The sequence below is a fragment of the Tamandua tetradactyla genome, chromosome 2, assembly GCF_023851605.1.
Source record: "Tamandua tetradactyla isolate mTamTet1 chromosome 2, mTamTet1.pri, whole genome shotgun sequence".
Classification (NCBI taxonomy): domain Eukaryota; kingdom Metazoa; phylum Chordata; class Mammalia; order Pilosa; family Myrmecophagidae; genus Tamandua; species Tamandua tetradactyla.
The window spans coordinates 52,236,827-52,257,378 of record NC_135328.1 but is presented as its reverse complement, the minus strand read 5'-3'; the positions used below and the strand labels follow the sequence as shown (position 1 = coordinate 52,257,378).

At 50.4% G+C, this 20,552-nt stretch overlaps 1 long non-coding RNA gene across 1 annotated transcript; it reads right to left on the bottom strand.

Annotated features, from left to right (window-relative positions):
• Positions 1-688: 688 nt before the first annotated feature.
• LOC143660150 (uncharacterized) lies at positions 689-6,407 on the bottom strand. Its single transcript, XR_013163862.1, has 3 exons — positions 6,161-6,407; positions 4,272-4,601; positions 689-1,882 (listed from the first exon to the last, which is right to left on the bottom strand). It is a non-coding gene; the product is annotated as an uncharacterized LOC143660150 (long non-coding RNA).
• Positions 6,408-20,552: the final 14,145 nt, after the last annotated feature.

Here is a 20,552-nt window from a genome sequence, read left to right as displayed (position 1 = left end):
TTGGTCTGGCCCCAGTTCAGATGCCACCTTCCCTGGCACCTCGCCCCGGTTGTTCTCTGTATCACCTCGTTTTCTTGTCTTCACAGCAGTTATAATTCAGAGAGGTCGAAGTGCAGAGGCTGAGCTCAACTCTGTGTTCTTCAGAGAAGGACCTTGGTCAGTGACTCACCCTCCTGGGCCCCAGTTTTCCCATCTGTGAATGGGGGTGGTGGTGATGTCACCTGCCTCCTGAGCTGCTGTAAAGAGACACTGAGGTCACCCTCGCAGCCCTGGGTGCATCTTCCTGCTCACAAGCCGTTTTGTTCCGATGTTTGGTTTATTCGCTTTGTTCCGATCTCCCCATTGGCTTGTGAGCTCCCTTGAGCACCACCCCGTGTGTCCCTTGTACCACTGTATCCCTGATGCCCGGTATAATAAAGACACTGAAATAATAAACATTCTGGTGATGGCAGAGGCTGCTGAGTTAATGCTGTCTTGAACTTACCCCACTGCCTTGGAATTTCTCTTTTATTTTTCTCCAAATTCTTTTTGCAGACAGAGTATACAGCCCAGTGGCTCCAGCTCCTGCTTTCCCAGCACCCTTCCGGGGCTCTTTCTGCCTCCCCCCCCCCCATCTCCAGGCCTGCTCGCGCCCCTCTGCTGCTGCCCCAGCCCCAGCGGCTGCGTGTCTCCCAGAGGAGGCCCCTCCCTCTCCCCTCAGACCACTAGGGCACCCGGTGTGGGACAACTGCCTTCGGCTGCCACCCCCTCACCACAAAGCAAGGAGGGGGACCCAAAGAGGAGCCCAAAGCATCAGGAGGAAAAGGGGGTCTTGGAGAGACACAAGGAAATGAAAACTGGGGAAGTTGGAGACTGGGCTTAATTTCAGGGTTTCTGGTCTTTATGCTTTTATTTTATTGTCATGATAACCAATTTAATACAGTAAGACAAAACCGGCCCTGATTTCTTTATGTTTTCCCACCTTCCTCATGCTTCTTGCTCTCTCCTGCAGCTCCCGTGTTGTGTGTGTGTGTGTGCGCGCGTGTGTGTGCGCTCGCGCGCGCAATGGGGCAGGGGTGGCTGAGGGGTTGAGGAGAGTGGAACAGGAGTTTCCCCTGGGGATTCAGAGGGAAGGAGGTGTTTTCACCACGGCCAAGTGGGCCAGGACAAGGTCTCCGAGTCCCCGGCACCCAACACCCAGCTGGACTTTGCCAAAGTGCTGTGGGCTGGCAGGGCCTTGAGGCTGTTTGTTTGATTTTCCCCTTCTTCCAAACTAGTCGAAATTACACACCAAGCATTGATTTAATTAAGTTTTCCGGTGTGTGGCATAATTAGCAAGACACACGACTGGAACAGGGTGGGCGGTCCCTGCTCTGGCCTGTTAGAATTCTCAGCCCTTGGGCCACAAAATATGGCAAGTTGTAATACGGGGGAGGGAGGAGACAGGGCGTGCCGCCTGAGCGGGCTCCTTGCCACTCAGGCCTCTGTTCCCATGGGAAGGGACCCTGCCTCACAGGTAGCCTACCCCACATCTGGTGCCAGAAACCGAGCTGAGCTGAAACTCAGGACGCCTACGACCCTCAGCAGGGCCCTGGCCTCGCCAGGCAATCAGCGATTTCTCTGTGCACATGGTCTCGGGACAGGATGGCCGGTGGCATATTTACTACAGGATCTTGGCCACAATCGAATTACAGATCTGCAGTCCCATAGCCGGGCAGCCCCGCTTGAAGGCTGCGGAACGGCTGTCCCCTTTATGCTCCTGACACGTTCATTTCCCCCAAGGGGAAGGGAGCTTCAGGGCTTCCATCCCACCGGAGCTGGCACTCTACAGCCGGAACCAAACCGGAAACCCCGATCTGGAAGCACCTTTAGGAATCTTCCGGTCCAGTCTCTCATGGCGCGCCTGGGGAAAATACCATCCAGAGAGCGGATGGGAGGAGCATTTAAAAGCACTTCCCATGGCCCCCACCCTATCCAGCCCCCTCGCTCGCTTGAACGCCGGTCTGTGTGCTGCTTCCTGGGGCACCCCCCAACAGATGGGCCCTGCTGCCACCTGCCTCTAAAACTGCTATTCCACAGTCACCAAATCCGAATGTCATCCCATCCTTATCCACCTTGACACCTGCCACCCTTGTCCCTGCTGACCCCGCCCCTGCCGAAATCCCTCCTGGCCTTGGCTTGGTGAACCCCAACCCTCTCCCGGCTTTCTTTCTCCCTCCATCACTGGTGGCTCCCAGGCCTGGGCAGGGCCCTGGCCCCTTCCGCCTGCAGGAGTGTGCTGAGCCTCCGGCCGCGGATGTCCCCCTGAGCCCTGACTCAGCTCCTGCAGAGGCACATCCCATCGTCCTCCTCTTCGTTCTCCCTCCCCCACCCTGCCCAGCCAGGCCACCCGAGGTGGCCCCTGCCCTGTCCATCCTGCAGGGCCCTCAATCAGCCGTCGCTCGCCCTTTCCACTCTGAGCCCCTGAGGACAATCCCCAGCATCTGTTTTATTCATCACTGTGTCCCCGAGGCCCAGCTCAGGGTGTGGGTTGGCTTTTTTTTTCTTTTGCATGGCCAGGCACTGGGAATCGAACCCGGGTCTCCGGCATGGCAGGAGAGAACTCTGCCAGAGCCACCGTGGCACCGCCCCAGGGTGTAGGGCATAATAATAAGTCAATATTGTTCAGCACTTACTGTGTGTCGGGCTCTGTCTTAAGTGCTTTTCATTTATGAGAATCCCCACTTTACAGGTGAGAAGACAGGTGAAGAAACTTCTCCAAGGTGACACAACTATTTCACGGAACAGCTAGGCTTTGAAACTCAGCTGTCCATTTCCATGGCGTGGAACTCCTGTGTGGTGCGGCCTCGCATCCGTCCTTCTATCCATCTTTCCTTCCACCCTCCCATCCATCCTCCCATTCATTCATCCTTCCACCCACCCTCCTGTCCATTCCCCTAGTCATTCTCCTAACCCCCTATGCCCCACGCCTTCACTCAGTCTTTGTTTCGCCTCCAGGCCTCTACTCTCAGCCAGGAAGGTCCTTTCTCCCCTTTGAAGGGCCTGTGGACTCCTTGTGTGAAGCTTTTGTTTTCCCTGACCTCCTCCTCCATCCCACTGCCTTCATCCTGTCTCCTCAGTGCCCATCACAGAGCCTGGCCCAGACAGATTGGGAGCTTGGGGGCCCTGCTGGGCTCTGGTCTCTTTGGGCCCTGCCCTCAAGGGGTTCACTCTCTGCAGTGGTGTGTACTGTGGGGACACCCACAGTGGGATGTGCCTTGGGGGGACACAACCAATTTTAACAACAGCCTTAGGAAAAAGACACGTCTGTCTCCCTTTACCCTCCTTGGGGAAAAAGAATGTGTGTGTGTGTGTGTGTGTGTGCACGTGTGATTCAAAGCACTGAGCACCAGCACACCACGTCTCAGGCATCGTCTGGCTATATTTGCCCACTGCTGGTGGGAAACACAGAGGAGCTGTCGGCGCACGACCCCTAGCTGGGGGCAGCAACCCCTCATGCCCACTCTTAGCTCCCAGCCCTGTGTTTGGTCAAATGCCTGAACTTCTTGTGATACCCTCGCCTGTCTGCCCCAGTGCCCTCCAGTACTTCTGTGCACTTTGACCGACCCTGTTAGGCCGCTGAGCAGCCTGGTGGGGGGCAGAAGCCCAGTCTCTGGCAAGCCGGGCACCGTTGGACCATCTAATGACCTGTCTCAGCTGCCTCTCAGCAGCCTCTGTCAAATGGGGAGGACAACAGGAGCTTCCTTAGACTGCCATGAGGAAGAAGCAAGACCAGCTGGGGAAAGAGAAGGGCATCTGGGCCCGGGTGCTCCGTGCTCCCCAGAGAAGGGAGGGCTGAACTCCCCTCAGCCCAGACCCACGGACCAGGGACAGACAGACAAGGGCACGAAGCCCAGTTCACTCTCAATGGACCCACCGTGGAGTTTGGGGCCCTCGCGGGAGTATGAAGCATTTGGAAATCCCCTCTGACACACACTCTGTCCCCTCCACCAGCCCCTTCCCTTCGAAGGCAGGATCTGGCCTCTTGAAATTCTGCACACTAATAAAATTGTAACTAATTTACATCCGAGATGGGGAATGAGTGGCAGTGGTTGTCATGGAGACCATCTCCAGGGCCCTGGCTGCCTCCGCCTTTCAGTGCAGCCCAGAGATTAAGAGATTCTAGCTCCAGCTCTGCAGCTGGGGCCAGTCTCGTGCCTCCCGGCATCCTGCCCTCTTCCCCACCCCTTGCTGGGGAGTTTCCCTCAGGGAATGGGGACAGGCACCCTCTGACAGGCCCGAATGTGTCTTACCGTGTGCTGACGTCTCAGCCCCTCTCTCCTGGCTGAGTGTCTGCCTTTGCTCCTGCTTCCCTCACCCGGTGGGTTCCGCTGGCTTTTCTTATTCCAGATGGAGGGCCCCACAGGGACATATGGCCCTTTCCCTATAGCAGAGCTAACAACAGCACTGTTTGGAGGGTGGGACAGTTTCCAGGGGCAGGGTAGAGCAGCAGAATTCTAAGCTGCCCAGAAACTTGTCCTCCTGGGACTTTCCTGGGGTCTTCGCTGGAAAAGGCCCCATCCTGGGCCTGGAGGATCCAAAGATGGAGAAGATGCAGCTTCCAGCCTCACAGAGCTCTCCAGCTAAGAGAGACATGGAAATAACCAGGCAGTAACTCTACACCATGTACTGTGCTAAGCCTCTCACATGTGGGATCTCATTTCAACCTCAAGGCAACCCAGTGCGGAGGGTCCTATTCTCATCCTCATTTTACCAGTGATGAAATAGTTTCAGCAAGGAGGGTAGACAACATCCAATTTCGGACCCCTGGCAATCACGGGGGCAGGAGGCAAAATGATTCTAAAATCATCAAGGTAAAGGTGGCAAATTGCATCCAGGGAAGCAACTGAACAAAATAATTACAACAAAGCAGGGGAGGTGCAACCAGAGAAGGGGCTAAGGGCCCAGAAGGAGCTGCCTGGAATCATGGAATCTAAGTGAGGTTTTGAAGGATAAATAGGAGTTCCCCAGGGGGAACAAGTGGGAGAAGAACATTCCAGACAGAGGGAATGTGTACAAAGGCACAGAGGTGAGAATCTGACCAGTGCATTCAAAAAACACAAACTGGATGCTGGGGGGCAGTGTGGAGAAGGGAGGGTGTCAGCAGGAGCTGAAGGGAGAGCTGGGGCACAGCTCACCAGTTCACCATATTGGACCTTATCCTGAAGATGAGGGTTTGAAGAACCGAAGCCCAAGCAGGCTCTACCCCTAGCATTTGTGGGACCAGGGGCAAGAGTCCAGATGGAGGTCCATGAACCAAATGTCTAGATATTTACAAGCTGGAAATCAAGCAAGTAAACTTCTGAATAAAAAGTTGTTCCATCCTCCTCGACAAAAGCCCCTTTGGAATGCTCTGGAAGGCCAGGTTCACATTTACTTATTTGTCTCCTCAGAGTTTTGTACTAGAATGTGAGAGCTCAGCGAGAGCTGGACCCCTATCCTTGGCCCTGAAGGGGGACTTGAAAAGTGCACATCCCAGGCCCCCAGGCCCCCACCCTCAGACCCAGAAGTCATCCTCTTGGGGGACGGGTGCCTACAGAGCAACATTTTAATGGTTGCCGGAGTGATCATTGTGTATACAAAGCTGGAGAATGCTCTACTGATGATGGTGGGAGCCTCAGAAGGGTGTGTCTTGTGTGTGTGTATCAGGTGTGTGTTCCAGAAAGATGACCACTCCAGAAAGATGACCACTGAGTAAGAGTGGGTAGGAAAGGACGGCTGGCAGGAGCAGGCAGACTTGGCAGGTGCAGCGTCCAGCTGGGAGAAATTGGGGGCTGGACCAGGGCAGTGACTATGATTCAGGGGCTGGAATGGACAGGGACTGGTGCCATTGAGCAAGTGAGGATCCAGGGTGGCTCTTCAGGGATCATAAAATCTAATCAGGCTGCAGGAGACTAGGCTCTGGGCAGACTCCATTAGGCAAGAGCCTGCTCCCCTTTGCCTGACCCCAGTGTCCCTGGAGCCCCTTCAGTGTCACGCTGGGGCTCAACTCAGAGCTATAAGGAGGAGAAAAAAATTAAAAGCCAGTCCCCAGGTCCCCAGGAGCCTGTAGCCTTGTTACAGAGGCAACAGTGAGCTTCTCGGAACAGCCAGACACCAGTGCGACCTGGTAGGGGCAGGGGACAAGTAGGGGGAGACTTACTGTGGAAGGAGGATGTTGCTTCTGTCCTGAGAGCAGCAGTTCTCTCAATTTCCATACCTGGCTACCATCAGTATTATCAAGATACTTCTGTCAAGGATCTGGATAATAAAAATAGTCACAAAAACAACAGTAGCAACTATTACCACTGACCGCACATTTATGACATTCCAGACTCCGGGCTTCACAATTAATACAAGTACAGAGTAAGTCTGTGGGACCCCAGGCCATGGGCTGGGAGTCAGAGTGCTCTGTGCCAGGCAGGGGCAGGATTAAGACTCAGGCCTCGCCCTCCAAGTGCTCACAATCTATTTTAGGGCATGAGACTGCCCATGCATCCCCAGAAGGCTCTAGAAGGTCCATGCATCTCTAGAAGACGATGTTGCCAAACGCCAGCTTTCCACACCATATGGAACTAGGCTGCATTTATCAGTATCTGGAGAACAAAGAAGGGAGACCTCATAGGGACTGCTGGGTAAGACATGACTTGAGCTGAATGCTGAAATAGGAGCCATATACAAACAAGTGGGAGAGAGTAGAGAGGGCACCCAAGATAGGAGGTTTCAGCCTGGGCCAAGATGTGGGGGAGGGAATTCACTAGGAACCACGAGAAGTCAATGGGCTGGTATGGCTAGTGGCAGGAAGAGGGGTCCTACGTGCCATGCTAGGGATGGACACATGTCAGCCCAGGTCTGGTACGTGCCCTCATGTTTATACACTTCCAGAGGCCATCAAAGTGTTCACCATCATCAGGCCTGGGATGGTTCCCCTGCTGTTGGAGATGGGGCTGGGCTATTTAGTGAGTCCCCAAGAACAGGAGACAACCAAGAGAACACATCATTATGAAGGTGACTGGGCTGAAGGTCTTGGGAGAATGGAAGCCTCCAAGCACCCCGGAATCCCAGGAGAAAATTTCCCCCTGCCCCACCACCCACCCTGACTAAGGGCTCATACCCAGGTGGGCAACAAAACAGAACCAGCCATCAGGTTCAACCAGCCCCTTTCTTGTCTGCTCTAGCAGAGGTGGAAAACCTGTGTTCAAACCCTGCTTCCCCACTTACTAGGCAAGTTTCTAAACTTGTCAGAGCTCAATTTTCCTATCCATAGAGTGTTAATAAAAATGTCAACCTCAAAAAGTTTATCAATTTGTTTTAGCTTTAAATGAGATCATGCAAGGGAAACATTTTGTGCATTGCTTGGTGCAGAGATCACTTTTGATAAATACTGGTCCCCTCACTCCCATCCTCTAATTCTGGGACAGATCAGATGTGGCCAAAGAAGGTTCTCTCTTGACTCAACCTTGTGCTTGCATAACTCTCATCAGTTTTGTGTAATTTGACAGGAGCAAGCTGAGACTTTCTTTGATATAGATGTGGTTGTTGTTTGCCTTTACGTTTTACCTTTAAGTCAACATTGCAAGTTAATTTTGGTATAACGTGTGAGGTTTAGGCTGACATTCATTATTTTTGCAAATGGATGTTCAGTTTTTCTAATATCATTTGTTAAAAGAACTACCCCTTCTCCAGTGAGTGGTACACAACACTGACCTCCCTCACCTTTCCAGCTTTACTGTCTGATCCTCTGTGCCTTTCATTCATTCATAATATTTAGGGACAATTGGACATCTATCTGCAAAAAAATGAATCTGTACTCTTACCTCACACCATATACAAAATTAACTTACGATGGACCATACACCTAAACACAAGATCTATAACTATACTACTTTAAAAGAAAAAACAGAAAATCTTTGGGACCTGGGGTTAGGAAAAGAATTCTTAGACATGACAGTAAAGCACGATTCACAAAATAAAAAATTGGAAAAACTGCCCTTCCCCAAAATTAAAAACACTGGCTCTGCAAAAGATATTGTTAATGGAATGAAAAGACCAGCTGTAGACTAGGAGAAAATATTTGCAACTCACATATATGATGAAAGACTTGGGTCCAGAATATACAAAGAACTATCAAATCTCAAAAGTAAAAACAAACAAACAAACCAAACAACCCAATTTTTAAAATGGGCACAAGTACAGACTCTTCAACAAAGAAGATGGAAAAAAGGCACGAAAAAAGATGCTTAACATCATTAGCCATCAGGGAAATGCAAATCAAAACCCAGTAAGATATCACACCACACATACTAGGAGGCCAAAATAAAAAAAACACTGACAATCTCAAATACTAGCAAGTATGCAGAGAAACTGGAACTCTCATACATTGCTGATGAGAATGCAAAATAGTATAGCCACTCTGGAAAACTGGCAGGTTCTGAAAAAGCTAATCATACTGTTAGCATAGATGTAGTCATCCTACTCCTGGGCATTTATCCCAGAGAAATGAAAACTTATGTCCATGCAAAAACTAGTCCTTAACTACCCATAGCAGCTTTATTTGTAATAACCTCAAACTGGAAACAAGCCAAATGTCTTTCAGTGAATGAATGGATAAACAAACTATAGTCCATCATGCCAAGGAATATTACTCAGCAATCAAAAGGAGAAAACCATTGCTACAGACAACGATTTGGGTGGAACTCAAGGTCATTATGCTGAGCAAAAAAAGCCAATCTCAAAAGATTATGTAGTGCACGATTCCATTTAGATGACATTCTCTAAAAGACAAAACTATAATGATGGAGAAAAGATTAGTGGTGGCCAGGGATTAAGAGCGAGGGGAGGGTAAGATTACAAAAGGATAGCACAAGGGAGTTCTGGGGGAAATGGAACAGTTTAGTACCTGATCGTGGTGATGATGGCACAAATTTATGCATGTGTTAAAATTCATGGATTTGTACACCAACAAGAAGTCAATAAAAATGCAACTAAAGATCAAGTAGGGCCTTCAGTTCTCAGACAGTTTCTTCCTGCAGCCCATGCAAGCCCTAGCTCTCCCCTAGAGTGCCTCTGAAGGGATTAAAAAAGAGCACCACCTCCTGTGCAGAATGCAACCCATGCCAGGGCTCTCAGCCTGGCAAGTGGAGCCCAGGCTGGATTGCAACTCCACCTGACCCCGGAGCTGGCATCTTGGTACAGTGAACGGGCTATGCGACTGTCCATGTGGTTCCTGGAGCCCTCCATGTTTCCTTCTTAGCCTCTGTTCTCCCTCCAAGGACAGAGCTTTGACGAGCAACCCCCAGGGAATAGGGGCAAGGGGTGGGCTGTGCATTAGCCTGGACTAGCCAGGCTGGGGCCTCCTGCTAATGGCTGCAAGTGCACTTAGTGCTGAGACTGCAGGCCGGTGCTCTCGGGGCCTAGTGCTTAATGGCTTGCCTGCCAGGGAGGAAGAAGGATGGCCGGTCAGCCAGACACAGAGATGGGGGCTATAGCCAGACAGACAGAGGGGGTGGGAGAATTCACCCCAGCCTGGAAACCTCCCTCCCTCAGACATCAGGACAGAGGGAGGCACAGGAAGAACTCTGTTGGGGAGATTTTTGTTGCCTGGGCTTAGTCTCAGGTTGCACATGTCCCACAAAGTGCCTTATTTGCTTATTAATGGGGGTCTCATTCCCCTGGGGCAGGGGGCTCTGCCTGGACACTGCCTGCTCTACCCGAAGGAGCTGGGGTTGACGATCAGGGTCCTAGCTATTATTTCCTGAGCACCTGCTGGGTACCCAGGACTATGCTAAGGGATCCACAACAAGCAACAGCACAAAAACCGGTTAACAGTAATAACAAGTCATGTTTACTGGGTGCATATAAGGGCTGGGCCTCAATCTTCCTGATAACCTAGGGAGGCTGGTCTATGCTGCCTTCATTTCATAGTGAGTAACTAAGAACCAGGGAGGTGAAACTGGCTTGCCCGAGGTCACACAGCATGGGACTTTGACCCAGCCCTGTCTGCAAAGCCAAAGCCATTGACCCATCGTGCCTGGGTCCCTGTGGACTCCCTCAGCCTCTTTGGTCCTTGGATTTAGGCCTCACCTCCTCCAGGAAGCCATCCTCGACCCTCTTCAGACTAGATCACGATGCCCCTGGGAAACAGTTTTCCTCATTCTTCCTCCAGAGCCAAGAACAAACTAATCTTGTCTTTGAAAATATGGTAGGAAGATATAAGAGCTGTACTTCTGGCAGCCATTGGGTTGCCAGTTCAATATCATGGGTAGACCAGCTGACACTCTGGGGGCAGAGGGTAGAGAACTGAAGAGAAGCCAAGCTGGTGCTCTAACAACAGCATGAACATCTGAACCAAACCGTGCCTGAAACCCACAACCTCCTGTGCATTGTTCCATCACATGAGCCCATGAGTACTATCTTGATTGGATACTCTGTCTGTTGCAACTGAGAGAGCTCAAACAGATACGGGCATTCAACAAACAGCGGAGAGTGTCTATTTGTGGAGGGCAAATGATCAGTGGACTTTCATTCTCTAATGCACATGCTTTATATTGTTTGCATTCATACGAGTAGGCTGCAAAATGAATGCCAGTTTTTTTAGCTTGAGCAAATAAGTTATCCACAAGCTTTGAGTGGGCAGCAGTGTTAATAAAAGAGGACAAGTGAATTGGGGGGAAAGATGGCAGTTTAATGTGGGGTGTGGGAGACCTTTTTGGGTGACCCTATGTGGAGCACTTTCAGGGGCTGGTGCTCAGGAAGGAGCCTTGGGTAGGAAGGACAAGAATAGAAGCTCAGGGAGTAAATTAAATCAGGAAGGGAGAAGGCCAGACCAGGGCTGGGCCCAGGACACGGGGGGTAAGGACGGTCAAGGGGGGGGAGGAAGGTTATACCATGGCTCAGGGCCAAGGCCTCTCTCATCAGTGAAGCAGATGATGCTTCTCCCTGCAGTAGACCTCCCTGCTGGGACCATCCCATTGATGGAACTGATGACTAAGGCCACATGTGAGCGGCAGAAACCATTAGCCATACATTTCTTTGCAGTGGACTTCCAGCTACTTCCCATTAGCACAGGTGGCAGGAAGTCCTTTTCCGATCCAGTTGAAAAATTGATTCCTCAAATCCAAGGAGATGCTCCGAGGATGGGGGTAAATAACAGCAGCAACATGCTTTCATATGTGGCTTTTCACTGCTCAGAGTGACATCACACCCCACAGTCGGCTTCGTCCTCCAAAGGCACCTTCTGCCTCAATTTTACAGAGAAAGAAGCTGAGGTACAGAGAGGCCAACCAACTTGTTTGTAATCACACAGTGAGGCAGTGGAAGTGCTGGAATTTAAACCCAGTTCTTCCATCTCCAGATCTGAACCTTTTCCATTGCCAGAACTCACAGCAGGGGTTGGAATAAAAACTTGTTCTTTATTAAGTTCAGCTGATGAGACTTTGAGGAACCCAGTCCCTGGGAAGGTGGGAGGTGAAGAGACCCCATGGGGGAGTGAGGGGAGGGACCTCAGGCAATGGGAGCTTCTGCCCAATCCCCACATCTGCCCTGGGCCCACCATCCGCCTTTCCCTCTGTCCTAAGGGCCTGGCCCTTGCTTTACATTGATCATCATCTTGGACCCTCAAACAGCCTTTGAGCCACCTCCTATTATGAACCCACTTTTCAGCCAAGGAAATGGAGGCTAAGGATGGAGGCCTCTTGCTGTTTGGTTCCCAGAACCTGTGCAAAGGCCCTGAGGTGGGATCTGGGAACGCGGTATACTAGAACTGTAAGGAGGCCGGCAAACGAAGCCTGACGCAAAGCCTGACGCAAAGCGGAAGAGGCTCTTCTCCACCCCCATCCAAATCTTATTCGTAGACAAAAGGCTCTGGCCATAGCAGGATGTGACTTCCTGCTCAGTGGAGCAAGGCTCTATCCCTCCCGGCCTGGGCTTCCTGTTTGGGGGCAGTGCATAGACGGGCCTCTGGAGTCGGGAGAAGTGGCAGGAGCTTCAGGCGGTTTCTTTTTTTAAAAGACCCAGAAGGGCGGCGGGGAGCGTGTGTGCTGTTCACGGAGGCAGGAATGAGATCCGGTCCCTCCTCCCCGGACCCGAATCCGCCATGGCTATACAGCCAGGGGTGCAGCTCGGGTCGCAGCAGCAGGCAGGGCCGGGTGGGCCTTCTCTAAACCGATCCCCAATCCCCACCCCCGCGAACGTTCACGGGCTCCTTTAGGGCGCTCCGCCGCGGCGCAGGGCTGCAGGGCCATTTAGCGCCCGACGCTCGGCTGTGCGAGGCCCGCAAGGCCCCGTGCGCCCTCCCGGCGCGGGGCGCAGGGCCCGGGGACGCGGGTGCCGGGAGCGCTCGCGCCTCCCCCGCCCCCCGCCATCCCCAGCACACACACGCGCTCACGCTGCTGTCAGAAGAGCGGAAAGGAACCAAGAAGTGAAAGTGAGCAACCTCTAGTGAAAGAAAAAGACATGCACAGACAACTTGGAAATTTATGCCGTTGGAGGCGAGCTGGGCACTTCCGGGCGCGCCCAGCCCGCGCCTCCCGATACCCTCGGGCACACGCTGCGCGTTCCCGGCAGCTGGGCGCGTGCTCGACGGCCCCAGAGGAGGAAACGGCCCCCTTGGAAGTCATTTGGCTCGCTGGCGTCTCCAGGCCCTGCGGCGACGAGCACAACCCCTTTCCCTTGGTTCTTGCCCGCCTCGGCCTTTTCAGACAGCCCGGCGGCCACACTGCTAGGCACCCAGTGGGCGCTCTAGACATGTATGTAAGCCAGAGTCCCTCAGCCCCTGACCCCTGACAAAATCGTGCTGCTAGGTCCGGAATATAACCACCCGCTCTCCGCAACCAGAGGTCAGAGGGTCATTTGCTTTCGAGTCCCTTCCCACTGGACCTCTGCGATCGGCGGAGTCGATTGCACCCCCACCCCCACCTCCCCCACCCCCACGTCCCTCTGCACAAACTGTCCCTTCGCAGAGGCTCCCAGGGGTGCCCAGACTTTGCAGCCGTCATCGCACTGGTGACCTTGGCAAGGGCCCACCGCTGCAGAGAAGGAACCTCCAAGTGATGACCTAGGGGGAAGGGGGGCAAGGGCCACTCTGCCGATGAGAACAGTTCCTGAGCAGCGGTCGAGGGGCCTCGGGAGCACCTAGCCGATGCTGGCCCCGCCTCCACTCTTTCCTTCACAGAACCAGCTTGTCAAGCTCTGCAACCTCCTCAGGTTTCTGACCTGTGGATTGTGTTCTACCCCAGGGGCTTGGGTGGGAAAAGAGTGAATGAAGACAGAGAAACTCCTTGCCCACAGAGTGTTCTGCCATTCCCACACCCCCATCTTCCAGAGGTGCCCCAGTGACCCTTACAACTGAAATAAACACAAAAACCAGACCCTTCCTTAACATGAAAAGCACAGCTGCCTGGGGTATCCATCAAGTTGGGCCTTTTGGACAAAAATCAGGTAGAAGCAATGAATAACAATGATTCACCTCATGTCTGCATTACAAGTGTTGCCAAAGTTTGGTGCCCTTGCTGGATGGCAAACAGCCCCAAAGATCCACAATCCTCACTGGGAAGGAATAGCTGCTCTTTCCCAGAGGTGAGCACGTTGGCGGGAGAATTGAAGGACTCATTCCAGATCTCAGCTGGAAGAAGTCCTGGACTCTGACTCACAGAGCGTCCCCCACTCAACCAGGAAGCAGAAAGAAAAGGCCTCGTCTCACTCCTCTCAGAGTTCGTAGTCTAATGGGCTGACAGAAAAATAACTATCACGATATAGCATGATGAGAGCTCTGAAAGAGGCATGATTGAGGGAGACAACCCCAGAGGCAGTGGCCTTGGAACTGAGTCCCAGGCAGAAGCAAGGAAGGTGCTGGTAACAGAGGGAACAGAGTGTGCAAAGGGAAGTTCAGCAAGCTGCGGACTCGATTCCCACAGACCTGGGCTATGCAGACTGCAAAGTTGCAAAAAGCCTGAGACATTATCAAAATCAAAGTTGGTGCACCCGAAGCACAAGCAACAAAAGAAAAAATAGATAAATGGGAACTCCTCATTGTGCCTCAAAGGACTTTGTTAAAAAGGTGAAGAGGCAGCCAACTCAATGGGAGAAAATATTTGGAGATCATGTATCGGATAAAGGTTTGATATCCTGTGTACGTGAAGAAATCATACAACTCGACAACAAAAGAACAAACAACCCAATTATAAAATGGGCTAAAGATAGGAATAGACATTTTTCTGAAGTACAAATACAGATGGCTAAAAAGCACATGAAGAGATGCTCATTCTCATTAGCTATAAGAGAAATGAAGATCAAGACGACAATGAGATTCTACCTCACACCTATAAGAATGGCTGCTGTTAAACAAACAGGAAACTACAAATGTTGGAGAGGATGTGGAGAAATTGGAACACTTACTCACTGCTGGTGGAATTGTATAGTGATACAGTGCTATGGAAGAGTTTGGCAGTTCCTTCGAAAACTAAATATTGAGTTGCCCTACAACCCAGCAATACCACTACTTGGTATATACCCAGAAGAACTGAAAGCAGTGACACAGACATTTGCACACCGATGTTCATAGCAGCATTATTCACACTTGCCAAAAGATGGAAACAACCCAAGTGCCCATCAACAGACGAGTGGATAAACAAAATGTGGCACATACATATGATGGAATATTATGCAGCAGTAAGACGAAATGAGGTACTGAAGCATATGACAGCATGGATGAAACTTGAAGACATAACGCTGAGTGAAACAAGCCAGACACGAAAGGATAAATACTGTATGATTTGGCTATTATGACCTTGGTAAAGGTAAATCAGAGGCTTATAATGTAGAATATAGGGGACCTAGAAATACACAGAAACGAGAGATGTGTTAGCTAATGAGGTTGAACTTAAATGTAAGGGAATGGATAGAAGAGAAGTCTTCACTTAGTGTTTATAAGTAATATTGCCATACTGAAGGTGAACATGATTGAAAGGGGTTGTATTAAAGGTATGTATCCTAGAGATTAACACTACAAATATAAGTAAGTTCTATCATGAACTACTTCAAAGGTATGGATCTTGTATAAAGAGTCAATAATAGATAGGTATAGGGGAAAATTACCACTGCATGCTATAGGCCATATTTAACAAGAAGATATCAGCAGTACCACAGCAATACCAGGGGTAAATAATTGGGGAGGGAAGGTTTGGATTTTCTATTTGGTGAGGATGTCTTTATAGGTTATTTTTTCTATTTGTAACAATGAAAATTGTCCAAAATTGAGAGTGTTGATGATTGTACAACTAAGTAAGGATAGTGTGAGACATGGATTGTTGATTTTGGACATTATACATTTAGCAGAATGGCTAACTGTGGTGTATACACACACACACACACACACACACACACACACACATATTGTGCAGCCACAGGATGGAACAAAGTTGTGAGGAATGCAATGAGGTGAATTAACCTTGGGGACATTATGTAGTGCAAAATAAGCCAGAAACAAAAGAACAAATATGGGCCTAGATTGTAAACTCTTATAGCAGTCACATTTAGTCTGGAGCTATAAATGTAATTTCTAGATTTTGAGATACTGTGCTATGTATGTGTAACCTGGTATCTCCCTGGAACTTTGGCTTCCTGTATGACACTTAAGACTCAGAGTAGGAGTTCTGGAGCTCTGAAAGTCAGCATTGCTACATATAATAACTGTTAAAGAAAGCAAAAAAGAGATCAGGTTTCAATTAGACATAAGAACGAAGCTGATCTGGTTGGGACTAAGCTAAATCAGAATACAGGGGTAAAGGATGACAATGTCTATACTTTAGAACTTCACCTACTATATGAGACCACTGGAAGAGAGGTTTATTTTTTCCAAAACCTAAATTTTCTGTAGCACATAACAGAATTCAGCCTGTCTGGAGAGCTCATTTAAACAACCCAAACACATGGCGCCCAGAATGGGAATGAGGGCCTGTAATTCTGTATAGCTTAATGTATTACCCGGATACATTATTGTATCCCAGAATATGTTGGGCAGATAATTAAAAAGTATTGGCAAAGTCCCTTAAGGGATTAGAGAAAAAATATGGAGCTATTAAACTTTACCACTGGGGAAAACCCTGATTCTGTCTCAAACATTAGGGACTCCCAAGTCAATAGGCCAAGCCCTGGATCTTGCGGCTTGCTCTAATGAAACTTATTTCTATAATGGGGTAGCTAAACCCACCTATAATTATGTCTAAGAGTTACTTCCAGAGAATCTCTTTTGTTGCTCAGATGTGGCCTCACTCTCTCTAGGCCCAACTCTGCAAAGAAAATCATTACCCTAACCCCGATGTGGGACATAACCAGAGGTGCGAGTCTCCCTGGCAGGACATGACTCCGGGGATTAGCCTGGCCCTGGCATCATGGAATTGACAACACCTTCCTGGCCAAAAGAGGGAAAAGAAATTAAGAAAATAAGGTATCATCAGTGGCTAAGAGAATTCAAATAAAGTTGAGAAGCTATTCTGGAGGCTATTCTTACACAAGCTTTAGCTAGATATTGCTATTTACCACGATTTGCCAACCCGCAAACAATACCATTCCTGTTAACCCTAAAGAACACCCAGACCTCTATCTGAAATTCTACAAAAGTTTCACACATTAAGTTCACTTTCCAGAAACCTACAACCTCCAGATTGCTCCAAGCCAGATAAGTCCTGAAACCCAGAGGGGCCAGCCTCTCCAAGAACATCAACTAGTTGAATCCCCTGTCCCATATTATCGACACCCCTTTATCGACACCAACATGAAGAAGCTGGCATGGGCATAGCCCAAATACCCCTAAAGATTGGGAGAAAGGTCAAAGGAGAAGGAGGAGTTATAACAGACAAGATAGGATTTAGCAAATGAGTGTGACTGTTGAATCATTATATTGATATTTCTTTTAGTCTCCAGTGTCTTGGAGCAACCAGAAGGAAAAACCTACAATTGTGGAATTGTAACTTCTACCAAACACTGAAATCTGTTCTATCACTATTTGTTACAATGTACTTGGAAATTTATTGCTTTTTTTGTATATATGATATATTTCACAATAAAAAAAAATTTTAAAAAACAGCAACGTGAGGTGCCTGCAGACACTTGGGGTTTCCTTTCACGCTAAAGACTGAGAAACCCCCAGGTGTGGGGGTTCAGGGAGGTGGAGCAACCTGCCTAAGGTCACCCAGCTTGCTAGAGTTTGGTCTGGGCCCTGGCATGTGGTAAAGGCCTGTAAACTTTGGAATCCATTGCCCCTTGCTCCCTTCCTTCTTACAAGTCTTTATTGAGGACCTTCTAAGTGCTCTCCAAGCTGGTAGTTAAGACAGACAAGAGCCTGATAAACAAATGGGTTAAGATCATTTTCAATGTTGCTAACTGATGTGATAGGAGTGATGAGGGTGGGGTGCTTAAGAGACCACAGTTGGCAAGGGCTTCTCTGAGGAGGGGGCCTCGGAGCTGAAGAATGAGATGGGACCAGCCATAAGATGATTTGATTTAGGAAAGAGCATGTCAGGCAGAAGGAATGGCAAATGCTAAGGTCCTGAGGCAGGAACATGCCTGGTCTGTAAAAAGGAACAAAGCAGGCCAGTGTGGCTGGAGCAGGAGGAGGGAGGTGTAGTGCAGGCCAAGAGGAGTTTGGACTGTGGCTCATGTGCACAGTCACGCATGATTGATGTGGAGAGGGCAAGAGCAGCTGCTGTCGGGAGAACCCAGACGCTGACCAACCACAGTGGGCCAGCGAAGCAGCTTTAGGATGAGCCCATGAACTGCACATCTGCTTTTCATTCCCCTGAATCCTCCACATTTCCCACCTCCACCCCTTGCTGGCAACATTTTTTGGGAGCCCCACGGCCGGGAAAGAGGGGTTCACTCTTCTGCCCCAGCTGTTGCTTTAACTTGCCTTCCCAGTGACTCCTAAATCCCGTGTTTCTGGATGGAGTAGCCCAAGCCCTGTTATCCTGGTTTGCTGGCACCAGAGGAATGTCACCGCCATCATCTCCGTCAAGAACAGCACGGCGGGTAGCATTTGTTGAACACTCGCTTTGTGCCACGTTCTGGGCCAACCCCATTATGTGCATGCCGCATCACAGCAGCCCCGTGAGTTCACTGCTCATATTATCCCCATTTCATGGATGAGGGGACTGAGAAAAGCAAAGGCATCTAGCCGAGGTTGCATGCTTCTCTCAAAGCAGATTTCAATGTCATGCAATGTCCAGGCCCTGAGTGTGACTGGCTGTGATGTCAGGTCTGAAGCCCAGGTGCAGTTAGAAACTTCTGTGGTACTTGTTCCTGGAGTGAGGGTTGGGAGCTGGATTAGGGAGTGCAAAATAGCAGAAAGGTAGGCTGCAGACCAAGGAGAGAGAGAGCAAATATGAGTGAAAGATAGATGGATTTCTCCAACCCAGAACAAGAAGCAGCGTTCACAGTTGGCACAAGTGTGTGCACACACAGATAAGCATATCCATGCACACACTGGCACACAAACATGCATGCACACACAGCTTTCAAGTATATGTGCATGCGTGCGCGCACAAGCACGCATAGACCCATGGCCGTGTGTGTGCATACGTGAATACACGACAGTGTTGAGGCACACACATGGATACCCATGCAGCACATGCTCACAGAACCTCAGAACAGACCATCTGCACATTTCTCTCCTTAGCAATTATCATGGTTCATTCATTCATGCAAAAAACATATGTTGAGGCATTTTTGGTGCCAGGCCAGGGGGTGGGCACTGCAGACCCAGCCAGGAGGACCCCACAATCCCAGCCCGTCCTCTCTAGAACTCACAGTTTAGGCTGCAGAAAAACAAAAAGGTAAACAGTGAACTAAAATCTTTGGGAACATTTATTACTGGTGCTCTGGAGGAGAAACCCAAGGAGCTATGAGGTGTCTGGAAAGCAGGTCTGTGGGGGCTGCCCAGAGAAGGCACAGTTCCATGAGAGAGAGGACAAGGGGTTGGTCAAATGATTAGTGAGGAAGGGGCTTGAGTGGTTTGGCCAGGAAGGTAGAGGACAGAGTGATGGGGCAGTGGGAGAAGCTGAGAAGGGCCCGGAGGACCCCCTAGAGAGGCTAGTCTCAGACCCAGAAGCGCTCACACACCATCCCTCATCTCCCATGTGCTCTTCCGAGGGTGGAGCCTGTCTGTCTCTTCGCTCAGTCATCTCCACCCCATCCTTCCTTCCTTCCCCAGCACCTGGCACAGGTGAGTGCCTGGAAACATCCCTTAAATGCAGTATCTTGATCTGCAGTTGACAGCTGCAGGGAGCGGGCCTGGGAGTGGCTCAGACAGTGCCTATCCATTCCCCCTTCTGTGTCTCTCTCTTTCTCTCTTGCACTTGCATGTGCAAACACGAACACAGCCCTCAGTTTCCCCTTCAGGACAATGGGTACCGGCACCTCATTCACAGAGCTGTGGGTTACTGGGAGATATGCTTTTCGGAGTGGGACTGCACCACTCGCTGCTCCGCTAGGCAAAGAGCAGCTCCAGCAGGGGAGCCTTGAGCCCTGCATATGGGAACAACACCCGCCCCCACGCCCTACCCTGCACCCCCCCACCTCACACCACACACACACACACACATCCCCCCCACATAATCTTCCCCATGCCACACAAACACACCACACATCTCATATATACCCTCACACACCTCCCCACCCCCACCCCCATACCATACCTACCCCACACCATTCCCCGTACCACAAGCAACCCCCTCACCCCAGACTCTGCCCCCTCCCCCCCCACATATATATACCCCGACATATATCCCCGTACACATACCACATATACACCACACACAGCCCTGGGCAGCCTGGCCTGCCCCCTCTCCCACCCAACACCCCCCCCACACACACCATGTTCTGGGCAGGCCAGTGACAAGAGGGTGCAGCCCTGCAGAGCCCCCCTGACCTGGGCTGCAGGGCTCTGCTCATTGATCCAAAGATGCTCTTTCCTTTTCCTCAGGCGCTTCTCTGAAGGATGGAAAAATCGATGCCCACAGAAGAGCGGGTGCGGGGAAGGTACGGACAGGGCTGGGGGAGAAGGCGGTCACGGAGGAGAAAGCGGGGGAGGCAGACACAGGGGTCCCCAGACTGCCGTTCCCCTCCTCCCAGCACAAACTCAGAGGTGGGCCTGGTCTGTGGAGGCATAAGGCGTGTTGTTTCGTTCTGTTTTGCTTTTAAATAATATTTTCTTCTGAATACAGAAGCTATCCATGTCTGTTGTAGAAAATAAAAATCACCCACTCTTAACCCCAGAGTTAAATCTCCCTGCTAACGTTCACAGTAAGTCCTTCCAGCTCTTTTTCTCTGCACATGAAGTGCACTTTTCATTTTTGCAAAAATGGGACATGCTCAGCTGCTTTTTTCACCCAACACTATCCTTCTGTGCCTTTGGTTACTTGTTGTCGGTGCTATTGTGTCTGATGGCTTCACCATGAGTTCTCTTGTTGGATGGTGGAGGCACAGCACAGGCCTTGGGCTCAGGACTTGCCCCCTTGGCTATGTGCTCTCCACCCCTGGCCTCACCACTTTCCTCCTCTCTG